General features: G+C 42.4%; 1 pseudogene across 1 annotated transcript; it reads left to right on the top strand.

The window, feature by feature from the left end:
- The first annotated feature begins 4,074 nt into the window (after window positions 1–4,074).
- Window positions 4,075–7,593, top strand: LOC143604270 (protein NLP5 pseudogene; annotated as a pseudogene). The gene is made up of 3 exons (XR_013148257.1): window positions 4,075–5,127; window positions 5,279–6,107; window positions 6,731–7,593. The product of XR_013148257.1 is annotated as a protein NLP5 pseudogene (transcript).
- The last annotated feature ends 2,293 nt before the right edge of the window (window positions 7,594–9,886 follow it).

Raw genomic sequence — 9,886 nt, 5'->3', positions numbered from 1 at the left:
GCGAAGGCGCAACGCCGCTCCCCTTTTCCGCCGCGCGAAGGGATGAGGTAGCCGCACCATACCTCGTGTGGACAGGAGGTCTGCCCACTTTTTGAGGCAGGGAAGACAAAGAAAACTTGGTGGTAAACACCTGGGTTTTCTCAAGTCCCTTCGCCTGAGTAGGAGGATCCTGAACAACAGGGGCATCATCTTTCTTCTGTTTCTTACTGGCCCCTGCGCCAGTTTTCCCTTTAGCTTTACGCTTTAGTTGGGGCGCCTCCTCTTCCTCCTCCTCTTCCGCGAGCTCCGGCTCGTAGTTCTCAAGCGCGTCTACAATACACGCAACAGAAAGGTTAGCCAAATCTGGTATTATAAAGGCATAAGCATAAGTACAAAGGGTTACCAGGCGCATCGCTGTCAAAGAGAAATCCCAGATCAACAGGGATGAACATGTCATCGAAGCGATCGGGGAAGCCAACCTCCCCAGCGCCCAGCGCGACGGAGCCACCCTCCATATGCTCATCATAGGCAGCGTGGAAATACTCCTTGCTGACTGCACAAAACAAGTCAAATGATATCAGCAAAACGAATTATATTCGCGCAGAAGTAAGGCAATGAGATTAACTTACACAAGCCGTCAACTTGGATAACGGGCTCAGTCGCGCTGTCGGCCCACCTCCTGCTCATACCAACCCCCAACAGCGCCTCCTCGCAAATGTTCTTGGCGGGGGATGGTTCGGCGGTCAACTTTTTTACCCAGGCGCCAGTTGGGTTCTTGAAGACACCCACATCCGCAGGCGCAGAAGAGATCGCGCGCATGGTCATGCGGATGGGGATCACACCAGCCTTAATGTAAAAAAAATCTCTCAGACCAATCATGAAGGCTCTTGAATGAAACAGTGCAGCACTTGACCTTCTGACTGCGAGGAATAAATGAGAACCAAGAATCTTGGATCTTGGGCTTATAAAAAAACTGAAAGCGCCGAGGGGTGGGCTCCTCGCGCTGAGATTTGCACATGAACTCAAAATGAGTCATGCGCACGAGTCCAAACGGATGGACTTGGGATATATGAATCCCATAAAACCTAAGCACCGCACCCACAAACCTTGTCATCGGGAGACGAAGGTTGCAGTGGGTGAAAAAATGGCAGTAAAGGGATATATAGCCGGTAGGCGGGTCCGCCGCCGTTTGCCCGGCCGCCGGCAACATGCAGCCATACTCAGGGAGAAAACCCTGAGAGGCGATAAGGCTGTCAAAATCGGCCTGCCTCAGTTTGCAGGGGATCTCATCCCACTTCTTCACTGCCTTAGTCCTCCCTACCTCCTCCGATGAGGCCTCAGCAGCCCTCTTCCCCTTGCCGGTCTTCTTCAACGTAGACATCACTAACGATTTCACACGGCGATGGATAGGGGAGGTTGTGTTGTCTGAGCTATCAGACATACAACTATAAAATCGGACAAAGGATGCTTCTGAAGAACAGAGATCTGGAAGCAGAAGACAGGTAATCGGAATAGAATGAAAGAAAGGAAAACTCTGAATAAAACAGCAAAGAAGATGAAGAATAAAAACTCAAAGGGGCTGGCTTTTATAGGCCCAGGAGAGAGAAAAATTGGTGCTGATCGGACTTCACGCGCCCCCACTCGCAGGTGTAAGCCAACGCGAGCGCGACACGTGTCCCTGACACTGTGTGAGGGGACACGAAAAGAAACGATACAGCTGCTGCCAGAGTTCACGCGCCACCACTCGCAGGAACGGACCAACGCGAGCGCGACACGTGTCCCTGACACTATGTGAGGGGACACGAAAGGCAACTGTAGCACCTCGAGCACACGAAAGGTCTGACACGTCTCCATCACTGACGCATGTCAGCAACAACCAACCACGTACAGGGACGATTCGTTTTCAACAAAAAGGATAGAATTTCGCGCAACGATGAGTAATAAGAAGAAAAAGACAAACCCCTACTAAAAGAGCAAACTGTTAAGTCTAATATCTATCTTACCTCGCTCGCGCGAGACAAGACACACATTAGACTGGGGGGGCTTGAAGAGGTATGTACCCGCCTCAACACCGAGCGAGGCGGGTCAACCCACAAAATATAGACAAGAGGCTTGAAATCAAGACATTATGAAGGCACAAAGCCAAAACCTATGCGCATGGCGCATATCACATATGCTCACGCATATCACATATGCTCACGCATATCACATATGCTCATGCATCACATGCTCATGCATCACATGCTCAGGCATCACAGATGCTCACGCATCACATATGCTCACGCATATCACATATGCGCGTGGCGCATCCGCGCGTGGCGCATATCACATGCTCGTGCATATCACATCTGCGCATGAAACATCTGCGCGTGAGAATAAAGAGAAGACCTCGCGCATCCTCAGGATTGGCGCATATCACACATGCACATAATCAACCTCGTCCTTATCCAAATCAGGATTAGGGCAACCTTGATTGTGCACGTCAGACAACCTTCCAGAAGGTATCTTTTTAAGGATTAAGAATATGCTGATGTTGACAGCTGCCAATGAAAGGTGGACAACTCAGCAAAACCCATGTGCTACCACGTGATTATAACCAATGAAAAAGCACCAGGTGTCTCACGGACACGTGGCGCAAAGCAATTGGAGGAGGCCAAAAAGGCCCTAATTAGGTCTGAGCCCAATCATGGGAAACCCTAGCACTATAAATACCACATCAACTCCACAAGGAGAAGGACACCCAATTACACAGTATTCAGCTATAATAAGCAATACACTCCAATTTCCTTACTCTCATATTATTATCTTCTCCTACAAACACTTATTCTCACACCAGAGGGTTACCCCAAAGAGGACCCCTCTGTCCCTTTCTGAGGGGTAAGTTTACGGTGCTGTTCATTTTGTAGGTGGAAGAATCCAGATCCCAGAGATCCATCGGTGAAATAGCATAATCACACCCGAGGAAAGTAGATCGTCTACCAGTGAGTCGATCCACGTTTCTTCATGGATGTATGCTGCAATCTTGACAATCTGTAGCAACTATGAACTTTTGTTTGTTTGTTTGTTTGTTTTCTAATTCACCTTTAATTTGGAATCTTTTACATCTATGAAACAATAAGTATTGATTGATCTATTTTTTAGGTTCTTTTGCTGACTTTTTGTAGTTTGACTAGATTTCATTAATTCTTTGATGGTTATATTGATAGAATCTTTTGATTTTTCAAGCATATAATCTTTATGTGGTAGATGGATAGCTTTTTTCAGTATTGAATTCATTATATTTTGACAGATTTGTTTTAAATATGAACATGGAATCTTTTATTTGGATAAAAGTTTGTGGAATTTGAGTGCAAGATTGGATTTTGAATAAGGGTTTTTATTGTATGTTGTTATTCTAGTATTTTTTCACTCAAATTTGACAGATTTGGTTTAAAGTTGTAAGATTTTGAGTACAGAATATGGCTTTATTTGTGTTGAATTCTTTTTGTTTAGGGTAATGTTCTTGTTCTTTCTTTTCCCCAAACTTGGTATATATTGATTGAGACATGAACTAAAATGTTCATATTTTTAGATAATTTTTATGGGATATTTAGTTCAAGATTAGATAGTGTATACAACATGTTTGAACAAGATTTTCTTTCTTGGTGTTAAATTCATTCGATTGTTCGATGCTCATTAATATGTGTTCTTGTTCTTTCTTTTTCCCCAAAGTTGGCATATTTTGAATGAACATGAACCAAAAGTTCATAATTTTTATATAAATTTTGTGTGATTTTTAGTTTTGAGATTTGAGCTGATGAGACGGTGTGGTTTTATCATGCTTTAATGTGATTTTCTTGGTGCTAAATTCATTCGATTGATCGAGTCTCATTGATACATGTTCTTGTTTTTTCTTTTTGTCCAATTTTATTTTGATTGAGACATGAACAAAAAGTTCATATTTTTAGATAATTTTTTTGTGGGATTTTACTTCAAGATTTGATAATTTGTTTAACATATATATTTGAGTAAGATTTTCTTGTTCTTAAGTTCATTTCATTGATCTGTTCTTATTTTTGACAGATTTTGGTTGAGATATGAACCATAAAGATCAACTTTCTGAATAAAAAATTTGTTGGATTTTGAGTTCAAGATTATAGTAATGGAGCCACAGAGACGCTAAATAGGCGAGTTGCTTATAATTTTCCTAATTAATATATCAGTATTGAACACTAGTTCGTTCGATTTATTATGAACTAATATTATTTTTTGTTTTCATTTCCTCTAGATTATAAAAAATTTGGTATTTTGAGTGCACAAGATTATTATTATAGCTATGGATGACAGTGTGTTTACCTCTAATAACATGTTTGGAGTTCCATCTGAATCCATGATGGATTATGATTACATGGATGAACTCTTGTTAGATGGATGTTGGGTACAAGCAAACCGACGGGACCGAATTCATAAACAACAACAACAATAACAATCCCGCTTTCGACCCTTCGTTTCTCTGGCCCGCTTTGGAGTTCAACAACATTGATCACATACCCAAAGATGTTCAACTAGAGAGGGCAAAATCGTCATTCCTCAAGAATCTTTCAGTCAGTCAAAGTCAAAGTCAAACCGAAGATGGGATTTTGGCAAAATCCCATGTTAGTGACTCGGTTGGATTTTATACTCAATCCGAAAACTTTCTGGATAGTTCCAACACAAGCCGAAGATGGTGGATCCCGCCGAGTGTCAATTTCGGGGTCAAAAAACTCGCTTATTCAAATTTGGCTACCTGAAAACCGAGAAGGGAAGAAAGTTTTAAGCACTAAAGATCGACTTTTCTAACTCGGGTCGGATTGCCCGCAACTTTCTAATTATAGACACATATCTGAAAACTATGAGTTTCCAGCTGAGAGTGATTCGAAGGATATTGTCGGGTTGCCCGGAAGGGTATTTATGGGAAAAGTACCAGAATGGACTCCCGATGTTTGGTTCTTTAAGACCGAAGAATACCCGAGAGTTTTTCATGCTCAACAATATGATGTCCGTGGGAGCGTTGCGATACCTATATTTGATCAAGATAGAAGAAGTTGTCTTGGTGTTGTTGAGGTTGTTATGACTACTCAAAAGAGTAATTATACTCCCGAGATCGAAGGCGTTTGTAAAGCTCTCGAGGTATATTTGCGCTTTTTTAATTTCTTTTATTTTGTAAAACTTCATTCAATAGTAACCAAGTTTTATAGTTTTCGTATAATTGTTTATTAAACGCGATACGGACTCTCGTTAAGTAAAAAATGAAACTTTTTAACTTTTCGGTTTCTTGCAGGCGGTTGACCTTCGGAGCTCCGAATCTTCAAGCAAATTCAACATAACCGATGGTCCGTATCAAGCCGCGTTGCCCGAGATTCTCGAGATCCTAAAATCTGCTTGCAAAACGCATAACTTACCATTGGCTCAAACGTGGGTCCCGTGCATACAACAAGGAAAAGACGGGTGCCGACACTCGGACACGAACTTAATCCATTGCATATCAACCGTGGACCGTGCTTGCTACGTGCATGACTCCCGCTTTAAAGATTTTCAAGACGCGTGTTCCGAGCACCATTTGTTAAAAGGCCAAGGTGTTGTTGGTAAAGCTTTCACCACAAACCAACCGTGCTATGATCCGGATGTAACGTTAATGACAAAAACCGAGTACCCGCTTTCACACCATGCTCGGGTTTTCGGGTTGTGTGGGGTCGTTGCGTTACGACTTCGAAGCACTTTTACGGGTAATGTTGATTATGTTTTGGAGTTTTTTTTGCCGGTCGATTGTAAAGATCAAGAAAAGCAAAGAACTTTGTTAAACTCGTTGTCGGTTGTTATACAAAAAGTGTGTCGGAATTTACGGGTTGTTACGGATAAGGAGTTGGTGGAAGAAGGTTCGGTTGTCTCGGGTAGTGTAAAAGTTGAAGAAATATCGATTGAAATGCCAGTGGATTTGGTTAGGAAACAACCGAATGATACGGGTTCGGGTGAGGGTAGTTTGGTCAGCGATGGTATTAAGAGGCCCGAGAGACGGAGGGGAGGTTCAAAGACGGAGAAAACTATCACTTTGGATATGCTTAGACAGTATTTTGCGGGTAGCTTGAAAGATGCTGCGAAAAACCTTGGTGGTAAGCGTCGATTGTTGCAGTTTAATAATATTTATTTTCAACCCATTTTAATTTAGATATGATCTGTTGGTGTTAATCGTGTCGTGTTGGTGGGTCGAATGTTGAACTCGAACACCACAAATGTGTTTATTCGTGTCAAAGGCGTTAGAATCGTGTAAACCCGAACGCAACCTGCTTTGCTCGTTTAGTTTAAACGAGTCAAGCAAATTGTCGGGTTGTAATCAAGTTATACACAGTTGGTGGGTTGTAATGGATGGGTTAAATGGGCTGATGGGTTGCCATGCTTAATTACATGGGTTGGTGAGTTGACTTATTTAATTAAACGGGTTTATAGGTCGACTTACTTAAACGGGCTTTTGGGTCGACTTATTTAAAAGTTTTAAACGGGCTTATGGGTTGACTTATTTATACGGGTTAAACGGGCTGATGGTTTGACTTATTTAAATGGGTTAAAAGGGTTGATGATGCGTCGACTGATTTAAACGGGTTAAAACAGCCTTTGGGCTCACTTATTTAAACGGGCTGATGGGTCGATTTATTTAAACGGGTTGATGGGTAGACCTGTTTAGTTACATGTGTTGGCGAATCGACTTATATAACTAAACGTATTTATGTGATTGCAGTATGTCCGACAACGTTGAAAAGGATATGCCGACAACACGGGATACAACGTTGGCCGTCCCGGAAAATCAAGAAAGTCGGCCACTCGTTACAAAAGATCCAGCTCGTGATGGACTCGGTACACGGGGCCTCGGGTTCGTTCCAAATCGAGTCATTCTACTCAAACTTCCCAAATCTCGCTTCTTCTGATCCTAGAGCGAGCCCGTTTTCACCTCCAAAGCAAAATACAACCGATTCAAAACCCGCTGAAGGCGTCACGAAATCAGTTTCCCCCTCATGTAGTCAAACTTCAAGTTCGGGTCAGTCGTGTTCAAGCGGAAACAACCCGTACCCGCATCCACGCACGCCTACCGGTGAAGACACGTGTAACAATGCTTTAAAACGGGCCCGGAGTGAAACCGGACTTCACGTGTCATTTTATAGTCAAGAAACTGAGCCCGAGCCTGAACCAGAAACGAAGGTTTTTAACAGATCAAGTAGCCATAAGTCGCTCACCGAGATTCCAACGGGCCCAACATTTCCTCCAAAAGGCGGGAATGCTCGGGACAAAGATATTATGAGAGTTAAAGTGACATACGGTGAAGAAAAGATACGGTTTCGGTTGCAGAAAGATTGGGGGTTCGATCGGTTACTTCAAGAAATCGCTAAGCAGTTTAGCGTAAACGATATCCATCAGTTTCATCTCAAGTATTTTGATGATGATTCTGAATGGGTTCTTTTAACTTGTGATGCTGATTTAGAGGAATGTGTTGATGTTATTGACCAACGATCATCAGTGAAGACTTATCGTTGTTTCGTAAATGATAACTGCAACGTGTATCTAGTGATGTATGTACTAAAAATAGCTTCTAATACCGACTCTTAGGTCTAGGCACGAAGGTAAATCAACCACTTAGTAATATAATAATATGTGTATCGGAAGATCAGGGTCAGTGGTCATGCTCCCGGGATATCCTACAACACTAAATATTCTAGTACCGAGAAGATGGAGTCACCCGACAATATTATATTGAACAGATAAAATACTTTAAAATGTCAAGTGTGAACGTTGAACGATTCCTAATATAGATTTCGTGCGCGTCCTTATCAAGAGTTATTCTTTAATATTAAAGGAGTAGGGGGGTTATGCGAAAGATTACACCTAACTTCTACATGTTTTAAATCATAAATCTGGACGCATATCTTTTAACTCAATAAAACATTGTAAATTGTAAATTAATCGTAATGAAGTTGTGATTGGTTTAAATGTGACATAAAAGGGTTGACAGATTGACTATTAAACCGGTATGTATGTATGTATGCATGTATGTATGTATGTATATATCATGGTGTTTATATTTGAAGAAACATGACCAGTTGGGATTGTTTGACTGATATTCTAAAGGTAACCCTTTACGTCCTGAATTATCTTTGATATGTTCAAATCTATAAAGTAAGGATCTGATGATAGGTATAATTGTTTGAACTTCTGAAAACATGTTTTATTTAATTGCTAGGGCTTAGTGGTTATGTTTTCTTCGTCCTAGAACTTTGGTTCTATTGCTATAGATTAATTCGACTCAGCCTTACGTCTTTTTTGACATTTATGCTAAAAAACAATCTCCGTCATTCTTTGACATCAATGTCAGAACATTTATCTATTCAACCCTAATAACTAGGGGTGAGCAAAAATCGAGACGTTAACCAAACTGACCGCATACCCTACTAATAACCATTAAACTCAAGAGATGCTTTTTTAAATCATCAAAATATGAACATATCAAATATAATTCGGTAAATATGTATTCTAACCCAACACTACCTGAAAACACAACACGAATAAAACATGATTTAATAAAAAATTTAACATGAACACTGATCGCTTAATAAAAGACATGTCAATTAGTGTACGCCATTGAAGAGGTAGGTCCCAGCAGAGCCCAGTTGGACCCGCAAGACTCACCTTAAACAGGGACGTCTGCGCAGAAACCAACTGGATCCGCAGGACCAACCATGCTCAGAGACGTGACGTCCTTACGCGCAGTACGCAAGCTGTTCCCGCAGGAAATGCCTCCCAATGGTGAAGGACTCCGCCTGTCCCCGCAGCCTCGGATACAAGCCATTAGGGAAGGCCACCCGCGCAGCAAGGCTACACGCACAAGGCACTTAGCTCTCAATCAGTGTCACCTGAAGGAATGAGCGAAGCCGGGAACAATCCCGCACAAGGGCGGGAGGGGGAATACTCCCGCCCAAATAAGCCAGTCCGTACGATACGGGAAGATCTTCTGTACTATACCTGACGAGGTATGGGAAAAAGATCTGACTAAAGATACGACAGCTTATGGACAACAGTATGGCGAGCAGCATGCTCCTACACTGTCTGTCACTATTAGCCGCTGCCTACTCACCAACTCTTGTCATAACACGTGCGTAGCCGGCAGTTGGTGGAAAAGGAATAGTATACAGCAGGTCTGGTCACTATCAGCCGCTACCTACCCACCAACTACCAGCAGGGCACGTGCGTAGGCTACTGTTGGTGGAACAGGAACACTGTTGCAGCCGGCCATACCTCCTTGGAAACCTACCTTCGGCTATAAATACCACAAATGGTATGATCATCATATCTTATCTTATATCATCATATTATACCTGATATCTGCTCTAGCAATCTCTTAATATACTTTTATATTTAAAGAGCAATCTAGTCTGATTCTCACGCCGGAGGGTGGTCACAAGGAGGAACCCCCCCCTTCTCAGTGACGAGCTCACGGTGTCTGTTTTGCAGGTTATCAGAAGAACCATCTTCTCAGGGTCTAACCCCTCGTGGGAAACATCTCTCTAACCCCCAGGTTATCAGTAATCTGTCCGGGGTTCGGTTAGTGTTTCTTCATTGGCGCCATCCGTGCATAAAGCTAGAACTTTATTTTTCTCCAGTTTTTTCAAACTTCTACAAAGATGGTTAGAGAAATTCCGGTAACCACAACCCCAGCTACTGGGGTGAATACCGGTAACACAGTTTTTACAAACACTACCCCGGTTACCCAAGCCGGGACAAGTGAAGTAAATTTTACGAACACTACCCCAGTTACTCAAGCTGGGGCAAGTGCAGTAAATGATCGCCTACTGGGATCCACTGATACCCAGCTTGAGAAACGAAGACTCCCCCGCCAAACTCTCGA

Source organism: Bidens hawaiensis, unplaced genomic scaffold (assembly GCF_021521415.1).
Source record: "Bidens hawaiensis isolate Kalapana, Puna unplaced genomic scaffold, B.hawaiensis_p1.1 tig00064557_1, whole genome shotgun sequence".
Taxonomy (NCBI): domain Eukaryota; kingdom Viridiplantae; phylum Streptophyta; class Magnoliopsida; order Asterales; family Asteraceae; genus Bidens; species Bidens hawaiensis.
The sequence above is the reverse complement of the archived record's forward strand: the minus strand, read 5'-3'. Positions and strand labels throughout refer to the sequence as shown.